Source organism: Nicotiana tabacum, chromosome 15 (assembly GCF_000715075.1).
Source record: "Nicotiana tabacum cultivar K326 chromosome 15, ASM71507v2, whole genome shotgun sequence".
Taxonomy (NCBI): Eukaryota; Viridiplantae; Streptophyta; class Magnoliopsida; order Solanales; family Solanaceae; genus Nicotiana; species Nicotiana tabacum.
Window position 1 is genome coordinate 16,893,732 of NC_134094.1, and position 22,837 is coordinate 16,916,568.

The window sequence follows — 22,837 nt, forward strand, 5'->3', positions numbered from 1 at the left end:
CAAATCGGCTTCAGGGATTGATGCTAAGGTGGATGCGACGCATCCACCTTGTCCTCCATTTCAATTTTTGCCTGCGAAGGTGGATGCGACGCATCCACCTTGTCCTCTATTTCTCAGCTTTGCATGCGAGGGTGGATGCGACGCATCCACCTTCTCTTCTACTTCCCAGTTTCGCACGCGATGGCGAATGCTATGGCCCAACTTCACTGCTAAGGTTGCATGCAGGATGATGTTTTTCTAGGTTGGATGCGACGCATCCAACCCTTCTTCCTCTGGCTAAACCCCCTTTTCTTCATATTTTGCACTCCGAACACCTTAAATCGTCACACATAACTTAATTAGTCATCAAACCAATAATTACACCATGTTGGGCATTTTAAAGATTAAATAACGTCAAGAAGTGGTTAAAACATGGGTAAAGTAACATCAACACATATCGAAATATGCCAAACATCACTGAGGAATCCCACCTCGAGCCATATCTTCAGTTTGAAATAGGTGGGGGTATTTAGACTTCATTTCTTCTTCCGCTTCCCACGTCATCTCTTCTAGATTCTTGCTTCTCCATAAAACCTTCACGGAGGCTACCTTCTTATTCCGTAGCTTGCGGATTTGTCGGTCTAGGATGCCAACCGGAATTTCCTCGTATGACTAGTCCTCCGTAATTTGCACATCATCCGTGGCCACCACTCAGGTAGGATCGCCAATGCACTTTTGTAACATAGATACGTGAAAAACCGGATGGACAGACTCCAATTCCAAGGGAAATTCTAACGCATAAGCTACTTGGCCCATTCTATAAATGATCCTATAAGGCCCAATATACCATGGTGTAAGTTTTCCTTTCTTTCCAAACCTCATCATGCCCTTCATAGGTGACACCTTTAAGAATACCCAGTCATTAACCCCGAACTCTTAGTCTCGTCGTCGCACGCCAGAATATGACTTTTGACGACTCTGGGCTGTCAACACTCGCTGCCGTATAAGCTTTACTTTCTCTACGGCTTGCTGAACTAGGTCTGGCCTATGTAACCTAGATTCTCCAACATCAAACCACCCTATAGGAGATCTGCACTTACGCCCATACAACGCATCGTACGAAGCCATCTGGATACTGAAGTGGTAACTGTTAGTATATGCAAACTCGATAAGAGGTAAATGTTCATCCCAACTTCTTTTAAAATCTAACACACATGCTCGTAATATATCCTAGAGCATCTGAATTGTGTGCTCAGCTTTTCCATCAGTCTGTAGATGAAAAACTGTGCTGAGATTCACCTGACTCCCTCGACCTTTCTGAAATGACCTCCAAAAATATGCTGTAAAATAGGACCCACTGTCAGATATAATAGATATTAGTACTCCGTGTAGTCGCACTATCTCCTTAATATATAACTTTGCGTCGTCTCATGTTGTATATGTAGATCTGACCGGTAGGAAATGAGCTGATTTCATGAGCCTATCGACTATCACCTATATGGAATCGAATTTACGATGAGAACGAGGTAAACCAGTGATAAAGTCCATGTTTATCGCCTCCCATTTCCACGTCGGGATCTCTATAGTCTGCATTAGCCCTCCGGGCTTCTGTTGCTCTACATTTACCTGCTAGCAACTAGGACACTAAGCGACATACTCAGCAATGTTATTCTTCATATCGTTCAACCAGTACACATCCTTAATGTCATGATACATCTTCGTCGACCCAGGATGCATGGAGTACCACGAATAATATGACTCTGACATAATCCTTTCTCATATCCCTGCTACATCTGGAACACACAAACGACCCCTATATCTGAGAACCCTATCTCCCTTGAGCTCTAATAACGGCTTCTTCTGCTGCGGAACTCTCTCTCTCAACTTGACCAACTCTGGTTCCTCGTATTTCCTATCCTTTACTTCAGCTATGAGAGATGATTTTGCAGTATTTTGGAGTACAACTCTACCATCGCTAGAGTCTACTAACCGAAAACCCAAACAAGCCAATCGATTAATCTCTCTAGTTAATTGTCTTTTCTCGGCCTCTACATGTGCTAAACTACCCATAGATCGGCGACTTAAGGCATATGCTACAACATTAGCTTTTCTTGGATGGTAGAGAATGTTAACATCGTAATCTTTCAATAACTCAAGCCATCGCCTCTGTCGCAAATTCAATTACTTTTGCTTGAAGATATATTGCAGGCTTTATGATATGTGAATATATCAACATGAACACCATATAAATAATGCCGCCATATCTTAAGTGCATGGACAACCGCAACTAACTCGAGGTCGTGGGTCGGATAATTCCGCTCGTGCTTCCTTAACTGCCTTGAAGCATACACAATTACTTTCCCATGTTACATCAGGACACATCCTAACCCGACACCTGAGGCATCACAATACATGGCATAACTATCTGGACCCTCTGGAAGTGCAAGAACTAGCGCTGAGGTCAACCTGTTCTTAAGCTCCTGGAAACTCTGCTCGCAAGCCTCCATCCATTGAAACTTAGTTTCTTTCTGCGTCAACTTCATTAATGGTGCCTAAAGGGAAGAAAAACCCTCTATGAACATCTAGTAGTATCCTGCTAAGCCTAGAAAGCTACGAACCTCTATCGGAGTGGTAGGTCTAGGCCAGGATTTCACAGCCTCAATCTTCTGCGTGTCTACCTTTATACCTCCATCGGATACAATGTGTCCCAAGAACGCTACACATTTCAACCAGAACTCACATTTAGAAAACTTAGCATACAATTTACTATCACGGAGGGTTTGGAGTACCGCTCGCAGGTGGTCCGCATGCTCATCCTCTAAACATGAATAAACTAAAATATCATTAATAAATACTATCACGAACATATCTAAAAATGCCCAGAATAGGCTATTCACAAAGTCCATAAATACGGCAGGTGCATTTGTCAACCCGAAGGACATGACAAGGAACATGAAGTGGCCATATCAGGTCCTGAAGGCTGTCTTGGGAAATCTTTCTCCCGAACTCTGACCTGGTGGTACCCCGACCTCAAATCTATCTTTGAAAAGCATCTAGCTCTCGGCAACTGATCAAACAAGTCATCTATCCTTGGAAGTGGATACTTATTCTTAATAGTTACCTTGTTCAGTTGCCTATAATCGATACACATCCTCAGCGAGCCATCTTTCTTCCGTACAAAGAGTACCGGTGCACCCCAAGGTGAAGTACTGGGACTGATGAAATCTTTCTCCAAAAAATCTTTTAACTGCTCCTTCAACTCCTTCAATTAGGAAGGTGCCATTCTATACGAAGGGATGGATATTGGTTGAGTTCCCGGAAGCAAATCGATGCCAAAATCAATCTCTCGCTCTGGAGGAATACTTGGAAGTTCATCTGGAAATACATCTGCGTACACTTTGACTACTGGAATAGATTGAAGTGCAGGTATCTCAGCATATGCATCTCTAACTCCCACAATATGATAAATGCACCCTTTGGCGATCATTTTCCTTGCCTTCAGAGAGGAAATAAACCTACCTCTGGGTGTCGCTGTATTACCTATCCATTCAAGGACTGGCTCACTCGAAAAATGAAATCTAGCTGTCTTTGCTCGACAATCAACTATGCCATAACAAGCTACCAACCAGTCCATGCCCATGATAGCATCAAAATCCAACATTTCTAGCTCAACTAGGTCGGCTAAGGTCTGACAACCTCAAAGTGACACCGTACAACCTCGGTAAACCCGTCTAGCCAGTGTAGATACCGCAAAAGGAACACTTAGTATTTCAAGCACTATACCAAACTTCCCTACGACAAATGGGGTAATACACGATAAAGTAGATCCTAGGTCTATCAAGGCATAAGCATCGTGAGAGAAAATAGTCAACATACCTGTCACAACATCTGGTGAAGACTCCTGGTCCTATAGACCCGCTAAAGCATAGCTACGATTATGGTTACCACCTGAACTAGAACCTCTACCTCTGCCCCGACCTCTACCAGACAAAGACCGAGACTCGCGCCCTGAAGGATGCACAGACATAGATGATCCTGTTGTTGAATTCGCTGGTTATGCCATACCCCCAGAATCTCTATTTGGGCAATCTCGCATCATATGCCCCGGACGTCCACATGTATAACAAGCATCGGAACCAGCTCGGCATTTGCCCAAGTGTCCTCTACAACAGATGTCACACCGCGGTAGAAATGGCCATGTCTGACCTTAACCTCGATGTTGCTGCAAACCCGACACTCGGGAACTTTCACCTGGTCCAGACTAAGTATAGCGGTCATACCTATAACCATGTAACTGAGGTGGCGTAGGCCTAGGTGGCCGTTCGAAGTATTGGGGCCTATAACTGCCCTAAGACTGCTCCTGAGACCTGGCAAATCTTATCCTCTTACGCTGCCCTGACTCAGTCCTCTTTGTACCCTGCTGCCGACGCCTACCCCTTTCTATATTATGGGCGAATGACTGAATCCGGAAAATATCCATACTATCCTGCAATGGAGCAGTGGCACATGCCTCGGTCAACTCTGGGGTCATTCCTGCTATAAACCTGTGGATCATGTCCCACATAGTAGCAACAATGTATGGTGCATATCTGGCCAATGAGTCAAAACAGAGACTATACTCTCGAACACTCATATTGCCCTGCTTGAGGGGTAGAAATAGATCGATTCGAGCTTGTCAGATCTCCCACGGTAAGTACTGGTCAAGGAAGACATCCAAAATATTCTCCAAAATAGCTGGAGGTGCATCACGTCCCATGTACCACTCACATCCCTCGTACCAAAGGATGGCTATATCTCGAAGTCGAAAAGCTGCTAGCTCAACTTCCACTTTCTCCGTGGCATGCATAACCTGAAAGATACTGTAAAGTTGATCTATGAATTCCTGCGGGTCCTTCCTTTGATCTATCCCCGTGAACTCCAGCGGACTCAAACCAATAAACTCTCGGACCTTTGAACTCCCAGACCCCTCAGAAGATCCTGCACTAGCGGATGCCCTAACTTGTTGCTGGGTAGCTACCAACTGTGTCAACAAATGCACCGCACTCCTCAAGTCTTGGTCCGATAGAAGCGGAGGGGGAACTGAATGTGCGGTCTCTCTAGGAATCTCCTCAGGTGGTGGAGGAGCCGGTAATGCCTGGGTAGGGGTCTCTTCCTGGGCCTCCTATTGGGCCCCATCTATTGGGGGTACCCTGCTGGTCCCATCACCTACTCCTGTATATCTCCTCTGACTAGCCGTAGACTTCCTAGTCACCGTCATCTGTGCATGAAAATGCCAACATGTAAGTTTAACACAAATTTCCTATAACTTAGTTCTATATCACGATTTAGATTTGAAAGAACGGTAACCATCTCCTAAATACCTTGTAGTCCCCTGCTTATATAATGTGGTGCACAACACATCTATAAAGAAGACCCTACTAGACACGGCTTGTAGACTCCCTAGGATAGAACTACTCTGATACCACTTTTTTCATGCCCCTAACCTGGGGGACGAGACCGGCACTCGGTGCCTCATCTATCCTTGCGTACCAACTTGCGACTAAGGGAATCTGAACATATAATGTCATGCTTTGTCCATGGGCCACATTGCAAGACAATTTGAGAAGCAAAATATAAAAATGAATGGATACCAAAGCTGACTAAACATCAATATAAAGCTGGGCAGGCAAGGCCGTCATAACTACTACAACTGACAAACCAACAAAATATACATACAAGGCCTACAAGCCCAACATACTGCATTAACTGACACGTTATGTCTACAAGCCTCTACTGATGGATGTCTACAAGCCTCTACAGGCCCCGACCTACCCATAACATATATACATATATACACAAGATGTACACAAAATCTCTAGACCCGGCAACTCCGAAGGACGTGGAGCTTACCAATAAAGCTGAACTCCGGAAACACCTACTGAGGAGGTCTACCCGCCTGTATGTATGAACCTGCACGCATGAAATGCAGTGTCCCCAGAGAAAGGGACGTTAGTAAAAAACAATGTACCGAGTATGTAAGGCAACAGAATAACTGAAAGCTGAAACTGAACTGATAATATAATAACTGAATGTAATTGGGAGTTAAAGGTAATCTAAAGATATGCTTACCTACTGATACTAACTCAACTCTTTCAATATAGTAAGTAAAATAGTTGTCCGGCCTATAAGGCTAGGTATATATATATATAACTGCTTTGCCGTAGTAAGCTCCCTCATAGGTGCTCGGCCATACTAGGCTCTGTATCTCGGCCAACTGGGCTCGCTCATAGGCGCTCGACCACAGTAAACTCAATATAAAACTTACCATTTGATCAGAGGTTGCCCAATAGGGGCCTGCCCATCGATTATAGCTCGATATATATATATATATATATATATATATATATATATATATATATATATATATATATAGATTGTATATATATAGACCCTCTGCTCTCTTGACTGGAAGAAGATAATATTTAACTGAATATAAAGTCTAGATAATGAGAATATTGTTATTTATGAGACTAGAATAATGTATATAAATTCGGGAGTATGAACTTCTCTTTATGCCTCGTTATCAAATACATGTAATTACAAGATCATGCCAAAATAAAGGAAGTGATTAGCCTTAACATAGCTGGTGTAGGGATAATTCCGTATGATATTCTTGAGAAGGATTTTAACATACTCCCTTAGAACCGAATAATCCCGTTGCTATTATAATATGGAGTCTCGTAAAAATTTACAAATCCCCTCACCTTTGTTTTTGGCTTTGCATTTCTGTGTAACTCCCTTACCAAATGGAGTTTGATATTAATTCAAGATAAGTGTAGGGATGATTATCTTTTTTGGCTTTGCATTCTGTATAACTCCCTTACCAAATGAAGTTTAGTATTAATTCAAGAATCAACATCGACTTTTTCCTTAGCTACCAGCAATAATTTCTCCTCAGCTACCAACAACGATTTCTTCCCACACAACCACTAAATGAAGAATCAAATCAAGTAAAAGAAGATTCAAAACAATATCATCTAAGAAACTATAACATAGGACAACAACAATAACATAACCAGTATAGTCTCACAAGTGGGCTCTGGAGAAGGTAGTATATTTGCAAACTTTACCCCTACCTGGAGAGTTAGAGAGATTGTTTCTGATAGACCCTCGGCATATCAAACCTCTTACAATTATATAAAATATCCCAATTTATTTTCAAACAAAGAGAAACTATATAATATGTCCCCTCAAGAGAGATTGATATGAACTACTTATTGAACATGCTTAAGGTTTTTCTTATAGTCGCCGCGAAGAGGTTATACTCATTAAAATCTAAATAAATTAAAACAGTTCAACCAAAAAGTTGCATAACCAGCTTATTGTTTCCTTAATTTTTCTTTTTAATTGAGTGCATAAGTCATAACCATCATTTATGTCTGCAAGAAACATACTCGCAGTTGAAGCAGAAGAATATTTTCCCTCCCTCTCTTCTGTAAGGCAAAATTTCAACTTTCTTAAGGTATTCAAATTCATGCTCGTACATACAGCAAAATCATATATGTAAGAATGGGTAATGGATAGTATTGACAAAGCAGAAGCTAAGTGTATATTCCGTAGGTATAAGCTTTTTCCTTAACAGGATTACAAGAGCTAATATTAGAAGAGTAAAACTTAAAACCAAAACCAGGGTATCCTTTAAGAAAGAAGCCAAGAAGTAACTGGGCTTCAACCCCAGCAGGTTTTCAGATCTTTCCAATTATGGTGCCTATTGTTTTATCACATAATCCATAGAAAACTACCTGATTGATATGACTATATAGCATCATTCAAGATGCAGGATTCTCCCAAAAATGAAAAAAAGGAGAACACTCTGCCTAAGTAAGGAGTCCCTCCGAGACATGGTGCAGAGTCACTTCACTTGAAAACGAACAAATTAAGGGCAATCAATACTTTAAATTATCAATAATTTATTTGATTTTTTTCTATGGAATCATTTATTATAATAATTGTAAACTAAACATCTTATAGGTCCTAAACCAAGGGATATGTGTATATAATTCTAACATATAGCTTCAATATGATTATGTTCCGTTGAGAGCTGAAGCCAGTAGTGGATGTCTGGCATTAAAGAAGTAACAGGTGTAAAATGTCAAGCCAAGAAAATGAGGAGTTAGGTCACGACCCCAAATCTCTGGTCGTGATGACACCTAACTCAACCAGCTAGGTAAGTTAATTAACCACTAATCAATTCCAATAACAATTAATAAAGCGATTTAAGGAAAGAAATATTTGAATCTTATACATTTCCCAAGGACTGGTAGTAAGAATCATGAGCTTTTAAGAATAGAGTTTACAAAGCGAAAATGAAGTAAATACATCGTCTGTTTGAAATAAACATTAACAGAGTTTTATAGATCTAAGGCTACCATAAACCAGAGGCAGCTACAACCGGGACGCAGGTACATCTTCAAATCCATCTCCCATTGAACACAACAACATCAGTAATCAGTATCTGCACGCAAGGTTTAGAAGTGTAGTATGAGTACAACCGACCCCATGTACTCAATAAGTAACAAACCTAACCTTAGGTTGAAAGTAGTGACGAGCTAACACAAAGGTCGGGTCCAGCACCAATATTCTACAACAGTTCATAACAGCATAGTACAAGTAACAAAAGAGCTATCTCCGAAATAAAATACTCAGTTCGTTCACTGTTCCATAAAAATAGGCAGTTCTTTTCAAGTATCTCAGTGAAAACCCAAATCTTTTATTGAAAGCCAAATACAAGTAAGTTTGAAAACTGTGATTTTTCCCAAAATCTTTTCAATAATAAGTAAGATGTTTCATTTTTCAGATAGCATGAGGAAAGTACGTCTTTATGCCTACATGTCAAGATACAGGTAAAATTATAAATGTCCCAAAATTGGGTAGTAGAAGGAAATACATCTATATGCATGTATCTCAAGTACGCATATCAAATGCCATGCATCTCGATGATGAGCTCGTATACTCACACTCTCATAGTACTCAATCTCATTGTCTGGCATCCTCTCTCACTATGCTCAATGCTCAGCACACTTAATCACTCAGCGTTGTACAATACCCGTTGTGGCGTGCACCCCATCCATATATTTTTAGTTGACTGCGCTCACTAGGGGTGTGTAGACTTCGGAGGGGCTCCTACAGCCCAAGCGCTATAATCCGCACGGACAACTCACTTGCTGCACGGACAACTCACGTGCCATAATATCAATATCTGGATCCGCATGGATAACTCACGTGTTATAGTATCAATATCTGGATGCGTACGGATAACTCACGTGATGCAGGGACTACTCACGTACTATAGTATCAATATCTAGATCCGCACGGACAACTCACGTGCTATAGTATCAATATCCTCACAAACAGGCCCCCGGCCTCACTCAGTCATCAATCTCTCCAATCTCACTCACAGGCTCACAATGTCATGAAACTAGCCCGACAGCAATGAAATAATACATCAATAAACAACAACTGAGACTGAGATATTATATAAATGCATGAATATGACTGAGTACTATATATCAATAAAATCAGTGAGATGACAGCAAGAAACGACCACTATGGGTCCTAACAGTATCAGCATAAAGCCTAAACATGATATTTAGCATAATTGACAACTCAGTTACTATATCACATGGTGATAACACAGATATCAACATAATATGGCCACTATACAGTGCCATGGAAACAACAGAGTCACAATTCACAGGGTGCACGCCCACACGCCCGTCACCTAGCATGTGCGTCACCTCAATACCAATCACATAACACGTAATTCGGGATTTCCTACCCTCAGCTCTAAGATTAGACGAGTTACTTACCTCGTACAAGCCAATGTCAAATGCCGAGCAAGCCAAACGACGCTCCAAAGATGCCAACCCGCGTGTTCCGACCTCCGAATGGCCGAAACTAACCAAAAACAAGTCAAGTACATCAAACATTGCTAAAAGAACCAATCTCGATCGAAAAAAATCAAACGTTGAATCAAAACTCCAAAACCGGCCAAAAGCCCAACCCAGGCCCGCGCCTCGAAACCCGACAGAATTTACAAAATCCAACAACCCATTCAATTACAAGTCCAACCATACTAGTTTCACTCAAATCCGACTCTAATTCGATATTCAAAACTCAAAAATTCACATTATGAAACTTTAGGCCAAAACCCCCAAGTTCCTCTTTAAAATTCACAATCCAATTACCAAAAATGAAGTTAGATTAAGGAAATATAACCAAAACTGAGAAAAAAACACTTATCCTAGTCCACAAGATGAAAATTTCTCTAAGAATCGCCTCAATCCGAGCTTGGAAGTGTTAAAATGAAGCCAAAATCGCGAACCCTTGTATTTATCATTCTGCCCAGCACTTTCGCACCTGCGGCACATTAGCCGCTTCTGCGGCATCGCATTTGCGACCAAAACACGCTTCTGCGGAGAAGCACTATTGGTCTGCCTTCACACTTGCGGTAAAAACTCCGTTGTTGCGCACACGCATGTGCGAGCCCATCTTGCGCTCCTGCGTTTAAGTTTGTTCCTACACATCTCGCACCACATCTGCACCTTCGCAGATGCGAATAAATCCTCTGCTTCTGTGGGCTCCTGCTCCCAGCAACACCTTCGCTCCTGCAACTCCTTTGTCGCTTCTGCGACCATCGCACCTGCGCAAAGCCAGTCGCAGGTGCGATCACACCAGAACCAGCAGCCTTCAGCAATGCACTATGCAATGAAAGTGATCTGAACCTCGTCCGAAACTCATCCGAGCCACTCGGGACCCCGGCCAAATATATCAACAAGTCCAAAACATAACACGGACCTACGCGAGTCCTCAAATCACACATAACAACAGCGCCGAATAACACCTCAACTCGAAATCAATGAACTTTGAAACTTCAAACTTTCACAACTGATGCTGAAACCTATCAAATCACGTCCGATTCACCTCAAATTTTGTACACAAGTCATATTCGACATTACGAACCTGCTCCAACTTCCGGAATTGTAATCCGACCCCAATATCAAAAAGTCCACTCCCTGTCAAACTCTCCAAAATTTCAACTTTCGCCATTTCGAACCAAATTCAACCACGGACCTCCATATCACAATTCGGACGCGCTCCTAAGTCCAAAATCACCCAATAGAGCTAACAGAACCATCAAAATACCAATTTGATGTCAAATGCTAAAAAGTCAAATTTTGTCAATTCTTTTAAATTTAGGGCTCCCTAGTTGAGAGTCATTCTTCCAAATCAGTCTCAAATAACTTGAAAATCAAAACTGATGATTCACACAAATCAAAATACATCATACGGAGCTACTCACGCCCGTAAACTACCGAGCGAAGTACAAATGCTCAAAAAGACCAGTTGGGTCGTTACATTCTCCCCCACTTAAACATACGTTCGTCCCCGAACGTGTCTAGAGTTGTTCTCAAAGCCATCAAACCACTGTATAACCTTGACATGCACATACCCGGGGGTGATCCTACGTCACCCTATCCCATACAGGTCCGATAACACAACATAACTGATATTTCTCAATTCGACCTAGCCCACAAGCCTTAGAATCTAACTATTAACATCCGAAATTTCTTATAAGATCTGAATCTCGCAACCTACACCATGTATAATCTGAACAAGCTGTACCAAGCCGCAACCATAACTCAAGATACAATCGCATGATATATCACATAACACAGATACTCGAAGCAATGATTTCTAATCACAGTAGCTACTCAAAACAACCCAATGCCGGTAATAAACCTCATATCCAACAAGACTCCATTCGGAAACCTTCTACACTACCGATGATGAAAGGAACACGCTGAAACTCATAACCATTCATCAGATCAACTAGTCATGGAACTCCCTCTCCTTCGACAAGAACTATAGCAAATTTTTAAGCCGACTTTCGATATTATCCTTCCAACCATGCTGTAATTTATTCCGATAGTATCCATTCTAGGTCCAATGACCTCATCTCATCCAACACGACCACTCTAGTAACATGACAAATCAATACAATCTAAAGCCATAACCCGTACAATCCGTGCACTAATAAGCAACATTTCCAAATATACTCAATCCTGGAAAGAATGACTCAGACGAGAGAACTGTCCCGCAAGCTCAACAAGTACCACCACAACGCAATGCTAAGAACCTATCACATACGGTAGAACCAAAACACATGAATCTATCACAAGGGATAATATCTCAACATAACTCCGCTGCAATGCGTGACCCCATCCAAACACTGGTCCATATGAAATACCTCAGCCCCCATGATCAAAATCAATAACCACGCGCAATCCGACATCAAGTACTCAAAGTGCATTACCATAACCATGAAGAAGCAGATGACACAATCCACACAAAACTCGAAATAACATAACCCATACGCCATCGACCATGCAATAACCAATTACTCATCTCGCTCAAATTCCACTATAAAGTCCAAATAGAGCCATACCAGGTGTGCTTATAACCAACGAATCACAACTCCTCGTAGCATAGAAGAATAACTCATAGATCATTTCAGAACATGGATAAGCTCAACAACAACCGAATGGCACATCCCTCAACAATAGCAGTATGGAACCAACAAATTCGGCTCGGTGTAGAATACACATCCTAATTGGGCCTACCAATGGACCCCCAAATCGACTCTGGTCATCCACAAATAGATAAATAACCCTCCGAAAGTCCACAATGACTGAATAATAACACATACTATCATCTGGCTAGCTTCGGCCACAATCTCACAGTCCACAACCATGAAACAATCTGCTCCTGAGAACTCCCAGCCTCCAAATCCATAAAACACATGAATCACCATATCTGATTCCATATCCATCGCCCGAATGTCTAACACATCTCTCATACATGATCATCCCACGAGGAATACTTCTAAAATTATTCCGTGCCACCTAGAAAAATTTGAATAGCAGCAGTCGATTAACCAGGAGAGTGTCGCAGTACCAGTGAAGTATCCATAATCAAAACACATTGCCCCTTCTAAAATGTATACTCTCATCAAGCCATAACAAATAGTAATATCATTTAACTAGTCATCTGAAACCGTCCATGCTGTCTATGAACTTATGCCCTTCCCTTCGAAACTGACCTGTGACCTTGCACATGCAATTCTCAATCACACACAACATACCGCATCTACCATGCCATCCTGTGAAGAGTACAAAAAACTCATAATCAACTCTGAGTCACAAGCAGAATACATACCCGTTCAGTCAGAAACCTTCCATTTCATCTCATCCAGGAGAAAATCACTATACACCACATACTCCTCACACCAGTAGGAAATATACTCCTCGAACCGTGGTAGAAACCATTGAGAACTCTTCGAAGTCCATTTGCACATATCCAAGCTATCATAACCGAATCTCTCTAACTCAACCCAACCGCGCAGGTCGCCAAAACCCAAGAGCATTGCCACGAAACACCTTTGGAGACTAGCCACATCATAAGTACCCAAAGAACTGATTATATCCATTACTGTGCTGATCCGACCTACTACCACGTTATCCTATTTCTCCAAGTCCCTTCCAAATTGCCTTCAAGTTGATACTTCTCCTTGCTGGAATACCACGATCCTTAACCGAAATTCAACACACAAGAGACCCTAATATAAACCACAACGCCCTAAGGCCCATAGGCCGCTGACTTCCCTCTTAAGCACCGCAAAGCACCTCAACCGTGATACCCACTCTAAAGAGACCTTATGTGAACCTAAAACTATTTTCTTCACCTTCTTAATGATGAAATGCATAATCCACAATGGTATAAAATAATGCCACAAGTCTCGACACCATCCAATGTAACCCTCAGTTTCTAGCCATATACAAATCTTGAAAATTCCAAATCGCTACGTATAAATCTAGAATCCATTAGAACCATTCTCAAGGGTCATCCACTCTTATAAAATCTCAATTAAACCGACCAAATGGACCGAATGACCTGCGCCCCATTAGCACAGCAACACCCAAGGGAGGAACCCACACTCTTAAGAAACTGAGCAATTCCTACTCCATGCACACTACATCCTTCACGACTAACCACTCAATTATTCCATGACTCTTATATACCCGTAGAGTGTAATACAACCCGTATCCATAAATTCCCTTACTCGAGTCATCCTCAATCTCAACCCCTGCAGTCAGAGCTGATTCACCAGTATACCTCAAACCGAAACCAATACAACACATAATAGTGCAATAAACTCGTCGATAGCAGACTCCCCCACTTGGCTCAAAGCTATATATCAAAACACACAATAACTCATAATGCCCATACTCTATTACTGCCAAAATATCGTAGTGATATTCCACTAAATCCTTTATTGGCTCATGCAACACAAACCATCTAGTACCTTAAATCATCTGCAAATCTCGCATTCACCCTCGTGATGGTTAAGCCAACTTCCACAAGCGGTCCAAACTCAAATTGCAACACATATTATTCGCTGGTAAAGGATAACTTTCTACAATAACAACATAGGGACCGCACAACCTCAGGACACCTAGCGGAGGTAACCCACCTGCTTTGCCTCAAGCTGACATCTCTCTATAGTCTTCCACAGTCATAACTATTACGCAATAACTTTATCTTCCTGGGCCTGAACTCATAACACGGCATGAAATCTACTGCACTCCACAACTAAACAACATGAGAGGTCCTTCAACACACCCATAACTCGAGGCCATACGCCAAATCAAGATAGAAATCAAACACCCAATAGTTCTTGCTACATCTCAAGTAAACTCTTCTCGTCATATTCGAACAATCTGAACACATCTCGCAGTCACATCATACTCACCACATAATCATCCAATCACAAAATTTACTAACAGGAACACCACCGGACATATAAGTCCCAAAAGCACGTACTCACACAATCGAAATCTCTATGCTCAAGATACCGTCAAAACTCGGCCTCAAGTTCTCTGGACTGGCCCATCATCAGCACGCCAAAATCTCATCTCCCACCTCAACCATGGAATCACAAGCCGCCAACACACAGCCGATATCGAGCGCTCACATGCACATACGAATGCGTGGAAGGAATTCAAAGAGTTACATTCCAAGCTGAATCAATGACGCACGATAAGGATAAAAAGATGGGAAGTATATCCGAAATGTCCTGTAACCTCTCGAAGATAGGTATGGACGCCATCATACCGATCCGCAAGACTCTACTAGACACTTGCTCATGACTTGTAGAACCTATGAACCTATGAACCTAGAGCTTTGATACCACCTGTCACGACCCCAAATCCACTAGTCGTGATGGCACCTAACCCAACCCGCTAGGTAAGCCAATTAACTACTAACCAATTCCAATAACAATTAGTAAAGCGATTAAGTAAAGAAATATCTGAATCTTATACATTCTCCAAGGACTGGTAGTACGAATCATGAGCTTTTAAGAATAGAGTTTACAAAGCGAAAATGAAGTAAATACATTGTCTGTTTGAAAAAGACATTAACAGAGTTTTATAGATCTAAGGCTACCATGAACAAGAGACAGCTACAACCAGGACGCAGGTACATCTTCAAATCCATCTCCCATCGAACATAGAAACATCAGCAGTCAGTATATGCATGCAAGGTACAGAAGTGTAGTATAAGTACAACCGACCCCATGTACATAATACGTAACAAACCTAACCTTAGGTTGAAAGTAGTGACGAGCTAACACAAAGGTCGGGTTCAACACCAATATTCCACAACAGTTCATAACAACATAGTACAAGTAACAAAAGAGTTATCTCAGAAATAAAATGCCTAGTTCGTTCACAGTTCCATAAAAATAGGCAGTTCTTTTCAAGTATCTCAGTGAAAACCCAAATCTTTTAGTGAAAGCCAAATACGAGTAAGTTTAAAAACAGTGATTTTTTCCAAATATCCTTTCAACAATAATTAAGATGTTTCATTTTTCAGATAGTATGAATAAATTACGTCTCTATGCCTACTTGTCAAGATACAGGTAAAATCATAAATGTCACAAAACTAGGTCGCAGAAGGAAATGCATCTCTATGCATGTATCTCAAGTACGCATATCAAATGCAATACATCTCGAAGATGAGCTCGTATAATCACACTCTCATAGTACTCAATCTCACTGTCTCGCATCCTCTCTCACTATGTTCAATGCTCAGCATACTTAATCACTCAGCGCTGTACAATACCCGATGCGGCGTGCAACCTAATCCACATATTTATAGTCGACTGCACTCACTGGGGTGTGCAGACTCCGGAGGGGCTCCTAGAGCTCAAGAGCTATAATCCGCACAGACAACTCACGTGCCATAATATCAATATCTAGATCCGCACGGACAACTCACGTGCTGCATGGACAACTCACATGCTATAGTATCAATATCTGGATCCGCACGAAAAACTCACGTGTTGTACGGACAACTCACGTGCTATAGTATCAATATCTGGATCCGCACGGACAACTCACGTGCTGCATGGACAACTCACATGTTATTGTATCAACATCCTCACAAACAGGCCCCTGGCCTCACTCAGTCATCAATCTCTCCAGTCTCACTCACGGGCTCACAATGTCATGAAACTAGCCCGACAACAATGACATGATGTATCAATAAACAATAATTGAAGCTGAGATATGATATAAATGCATGAATATGACTGAGTATGATATATCAATAAAATCAGTGAGATGACAGCATGACACGACCACTATGGTCCTAACAGTATCAGCATAAATCCTAAACATGATATTTAGCATAATTGATAGCTCAGTTACTTTAACACATGGTGATAACACAAATATCAACAAAATAGGCCCACTATATAATGCCATGAAAATAGTGGAGACACAATTCACAGGGTGCACACCCACACGCCCATCACGTAGCATGTGCGTCACCTCAATACTAATCACATAACACATAATTCGGGGTTTTGTACCTTCAGCTCCAAGATTAGAAGAGTTACTTACCTCGAACAAGCCAATACCAATGTCAAGCAAGTCAAACGATACTCCAAAGATGCCATCCCGCACGTTACGACCTCCGAACGGCCAGAACTAACCAAAAACAACTTAAGTACATCAAACAATGCTAAATGAACTAATCCCGATCGAAAAAGATCAAATATTGAATCAAAAGTCCAAAACCGGCAAAAAGCCAAACCCCGGCCCGCACCTCAGAACCTGACAAAATTTACAAAACCCAATAACATATTAAATTACGAGTACAACCATACTAGTTTCACTCAAATCTGACTCCAATTCGATGTTCAAAACTCAAAACTTCACATTATGAAAATTTAGGCCAAACCCTCAATTTCCTCTTTAAAATTCACAATCAAATTACCAAAAATGAAGATAGATTAAGGAAATATAACCAAAATCGAGTAAAGAAAACTTACCCCAGTCCACAAGATGAAAATTGCGCCAAGAATCGCCTCAATCCGAGCTTGAAAGTGTAAAAATGAAGCCAAAATCGCGAACCCTTGTATTTATCATTCTGCCCGGCACTTTCGCACATGTGGCACATCAGCCGCTTCTGCGGCGTCGCATTTGCAACCAAAACACGCTTCTGCGGGAAAGCATTGGAGGTCTGCCTTCGCACCTGCGGTAAAAACTCCACTGTTGTGCACACGCAGGTGCGAGTCCAATTTGTGCTCCTACGCTTAAATTCGTTCCTACGCCTCTCGCACTACATCTACGACTCCTTTGTCGCTTCTGCGACCATCGTACCTGCGCAATTCCAGCCGCAGGTGCTATCACACCAGAACTAACAGCCTTTAGCAATGCACTATGCAACGAAAGTGATTCGAAACTCATCTGAGCCACTCGTGACCCCGTCCTAATATATCAACAAGTCCAATAACATAACACAGACCTACTCGAGGCCTCAAATCACACATAACAATATCAAAACGACGAATCACACCTCAACCCAAAATCAATGAACTTTGAAACTTCAAATTTCCACAACCGATGCCGAAACCTATCAAATCACGTCCGATTGACCTCAAATTTTGCACACAAGTCACATTCAACATTACGGACCTGCTCCAACTTCCAGAATCGAAATCCAACCCCGATATCAAAAAGTTCACTCCCGGTCAAACTTTCCAAAATTTTAACTTTCGCCATTTCGAGCCAAATTCAACCATGGACCTCCAAATCACAATCCGGACGCGCTCCTTTGTCCAAAATCACCCAGCAGAGCTAACGGAACCATCAAATTCTGATCCGAGGTCAAATGCTAAAAAGTCAAACTTGATCAACTCTTTCAAATTTAAAGCTCCCTAGTTGAGAATAATTCTTCCAAATCAGTCCTGAATAACCTAAAAACCAAATCCAGCGATTCACATAAATCAAAATATATCATACGGATCTACTCACGCCTGTAAACTACCGTGCGAAGTGCAAATGCTCAAAACGACCGATTGGGTCGTTACAAGTTCAAACTTTGATTTCTACACAAGGTTCATTAATATTCAAGCTGAACAAAAGATTTGATCTTTAACAAAGAAAAAGTGCATCCAATATAAATCAAATATCATCTGTACATTCAAGCAAAGGAAACTAAAAAATAGTTAAAATCGCTAACTATAATCAGTAAAGATATAGCAAAAGATCAAATTTTTGTAGCCAAAGCACATAAGGATAAGACTGTTGCAGCAAAACAAACTAATAAATTAAGCCTCCCTACTGTCAATAAATAAAACCCAAATCATTTCTACTAAATTAAAGTGAATGGAATAAGAATTAAACACAAGCAAAAACTATAGAAATAAATACAAGAAAAAAGTAAAAGAATGCAAAATAATCCACATTAGCATGTCAAACAATGGCAATCAAGATTCTACTCAAAAGCTACATAGTTTCAAATCGCAAACTCGCATGGCCTCATTTCCAACCCCATACATAAAAACAAAACCGTTCTCTATTCATAAATTTAAAGATAAAGTGATAAACCATTCAACAAATCAAAAAATGAGGCGCAAAAGAAAACTAATAAAGATGCCCCAAAATATGTACCCAAAATCACCAAAATTAAATAAATTTACATGTATTCCTTAGACAAAACAATAATCCCCATGAAATCTACACATGAAATCAATACAGATCGATGAAATTAAAAAAAAGGACCACAAATCCAAAAAGGAAAAAAACAAATATGGAATATTACTAGGAAGAAATAGTGAAATAAAGAAGCAACAAAATTAGTAAAATGGAGGAGATTAACTGAATATAGAAAAACCCAGGTTTTGAGATTTAGACAATATAGTGATGGCCCCTTTGTACCCTTATTTGACAAAAATTAAAGAGAGCACATTCAAAGTAGGCGAAAAAACCTAAGAGAAAGAAAGTACCAATGTTAAGTGATTTCATCCGCTCAAATCCTAAGTCTTGGAATGAGGTTAGTTTCTTTCTTTCCTTGGAGTTTTAGACGCCACATATTTTTTGCAATTTATCCTTCGAGCAGTCGGATATCGTCAAAAAGGTTTCTGCACAATTTCTTTTTCTCTGAGAGAGAGAGATTGAGAGATAGGTTTGCTTCGAGTAATCGATGCTGGTTTAATATGGGAAGAAGGTGGTCTTTTACATGGGGGTTTGGTGGAAGTGTTATGGCTGAAATATGGTGGAGAATTGCGTTTTTGGTCGGAGAACATAATGGGGCTTTGGAGATTTCGTCAGAGGCGCTTTAGGGGTTTGGGACTTTGGGGATATCGACACGCCTGGATATACAATATAAATTATAGAGTTTTATATTTATATTTTTCAAATTAATTAAAAAAATAGGAATTATTTTTGTTTGGCGGGTTTAGCAAAATTTAGGGGGGAATCTGATGAGGAGAAAAAAAACCGTTCTAGTACCAGTTTTTCCCAAAACTCCGTTCCCATAAATATTTCTATGGGGACGGTTTAGAAAACTGTTGGTTAAAAAAGTGCTATGGCAACGGTTTAATTGCAATGGTAACAGTTTGATATCAAAAGTGTGCTAATATCATCCAAATTCTGTTGGAAAGCTTATAACCGTTGGTATATCTGTTTTATAGCAACGGTTTTATAATCGTTAAAAAAAATATTGTTGCAATAGGCTCATTTTCTAGTAGTGACAATACACGGTGTAGCATCCAGAACCTATAGGCAATACCAACAATGGAGCTGTAGTCATGCAGTCTTGAGCTTATGAAAGCTCGCCTCACACTTGTCGGCCCTTCTGAAAGGAGCACCCTTCTGGGTCAATCTAGTAAAAGGAGCTGCGATGGATGAAAAACCCTCCAAGAAACCTAAGAAGCTCCGAATCTCTGTAGTTGATTCAAGTCTAGGCCAGTTCTAAACTACTTCAATCTTCTTCGAATCCACCTTAATGCCCTCACCAGATACCACATGGCCCAAGAAAGCCACTAAATCAACCAAAACCTCACTTCTCCCACAAAGTCTGGAGTACGATCCTCAAGTGCTGCTCATGATCCTCCCGGCTGCGAGAATACACCAATATGTCATCAATGAACACGATGACAAAGGAATCAAGATATGGTGGAACACGTTGGTCAACAAGTGCTAAAAGGCTTCTGGGGCATTGGTTAGTCCAAAAGATATCACCCGAAACTCGTAAAGACCATAGAAAGTCCTGAAGCCGTCTACGGAATGTCTGAAGCCCGGATCGTTTAATCATGGTACCCCAATCTCAGGTCAATCTTCAAGAATACCTTGGCACTATGGAGATGATAAAACAAATTATCAATACGCAGTAGTGGGTAATTGTTGTTGACTGCAACTTTGTTCACCTGTCTGTAGGCAATACACATCCTCATAGTATCGTCTTTTTTCTTCACAAATAGGACTGGAGCACCACGTAGTGAAACACTCTGTCTGATAAAGCCCTTATAAAGAAACTCCTGAAGTTGTTCCTTTAGTTCCTTTAACTCCACTGGTGCCATGTGATATGGTGGAATAGAGATGCGCTGAGTGCCCAACACCAACTTATTACCAAAATCGATATCCCTATTGTGCGTGATGCCCAGTAGGTCTGCTGGGAACACATCTGGGAAGCCTCTCACTATCGGAACTAACTCAACGGTAGAAGTATCATCACTAACATCCCTCACATAGGCTAAGTATTCCAATAACCCCTTCTCAACCATCTATTGTGCCTTCAGAAAAGACATCACCCTGTTGGGAACATAACCCAAGGAACCTCTCCACTCCAATCTCGGCAATCTCGGCATCGCCAATGTGACGGTCTTAGCATGACAATCCATAATATCATGATATGGTAACAACTAGTCGGTGCGCAAAATAACATCAAAGTCTACCATGCTGAGCAAAATAAAGTCTACGCTATTCTCGTAACTCCCGATAGAGATCACACACGATCAATAGACATGTTCTACCATAATAGAATCCCAAACAGGCATAGACACATAAACAGGAGAACTAAAAGAATCATGAGACATAATAAAATATTGAGAAAAATAGGATGACACATACAGATAAGTGGAACCCAGAATAAATAAAACTGAGGCATCTCTATGGCAAACCGGAATAATACTTGTGGCGACTGCATCAGATGCCTCTGCCTTAGGTCTAGCTGGGAATGCATAGAAACGGAGCTGAGCCCCACCAGTCTATCCTCCACCTCTTTGACGGCCTCTACGTGGATGGCCTCCATAGCATGAGTACCTTGCTATGGTATGTTGCTCTGTGACTTGGGGCAAAACCTCCCGATGTGCCTTGAATCTCCACAAGTATAACAATTCCTCGACTGCTGACCCTGGAACTGATCTTGTCGACCTGAATAACCACCCTGATAACTCTGAATCGGTGGTGCACTAACCGGAGCTTGAGGTGCGATGTATGCTAGCTGATCAGGTCAAGACCCATAAGAACCACGACTACCCGAAGCACCGTGTGATACTTAAAGAGATGACTGAATCGACCTGCTGGGATGGCCTCTAACAAATGAACCTCTTTCTCCAGATGAGGCACTACTGAACCCACCAAAATGACGAGGCTTGTTCTCCGATGTCGCCTCTCGACCCCTCTTGATCGGCCTAACAATCACTACAACCCGAATATCAACCTCAATTTCTCTAACCATTTGTAGCCTGATACCATAAGTAAGGCCATATATGAATATCCTCACCCTCTCCCTCTTAGTAAGGAGCAAGACCACTGCATGGTGAGAAAAATCCATGAATCTGGTCTCACATTGGGTAACAATCATGCTACCTTGCTATCTAAATCACGAAGAGTCTCACGCATTCTCGAAGAAGGATTTTGGACTGCTAGGATTTGCCCATCGCAAACGCGATGAAGGAGACGTGAACGCGAAAAAGGGAGTTGTGGAAGCCTACGCGAACGCGAGTGGGCGGACGTGAATGCGAAGAGGAAAGAGAGCTGGGGGCCTGCCTGGCGTTAAGCCTTTGCGAACACGACTCATGCCTCGTGAATGCGAAGGGTAGAGGTCGGAAGGAATCGCGAACGAGATGAGGATATCAGGAACTCGAAGAAGGAATCTTGGCAGCATATTTTTGTGCTTCGCGAACGAGAGGCTATGGCCGCGAACGCGATGAAGGCATTTCTAGGCAGAATTAAAAGTTCCAAAATGGGGGTTTTGAGTTCATAACACAAAAATCAAATTGGGAGCTCAGTAGAAGGTGATTTTTGGAGAGATTGTTGCGTGGGTGTTTGGGGTAAGTGATTCTTATCCAGTTTTGATTAATTTCCAAGATTATGCCTTTGAATCCATTATTTAATGGGTAATTAAGTTGAAAACAATTTAGAAACACCCTCTTGATTTAATTTGAAGATTTGAGGGTCGAGTT

At 41.4% G+C, this 22,837-nt stretch overlaps 1 long non-coding RNA gene across 1 annotated transcript; it reads right to left on the reverse strand.

Annotated features, from left to right (window-relative positions):
* Nucleotides 1-8,190: 8,190 nt before the first annotated feature.
* On the reverse strand, nucleotides 8,191-19,749 carry LOC142169418 (uncharacterized). The gene is made up of 4 exons (XR_012699151.1): nucleotides 19,376-19,749; nucleotides 17,417-18,343; nucleotides 16,986-17,072; nucleotides 8,191-8,473 (listed from the first exon to the last, which is right to left on the reverse strand). It is a non-coding gene; the product is annotated as an uncharacterized LOC142169418 (long non-coding RNA).
* Nucleotides 19,750-22,837: the final 3,088 nt, after the last annotated feature.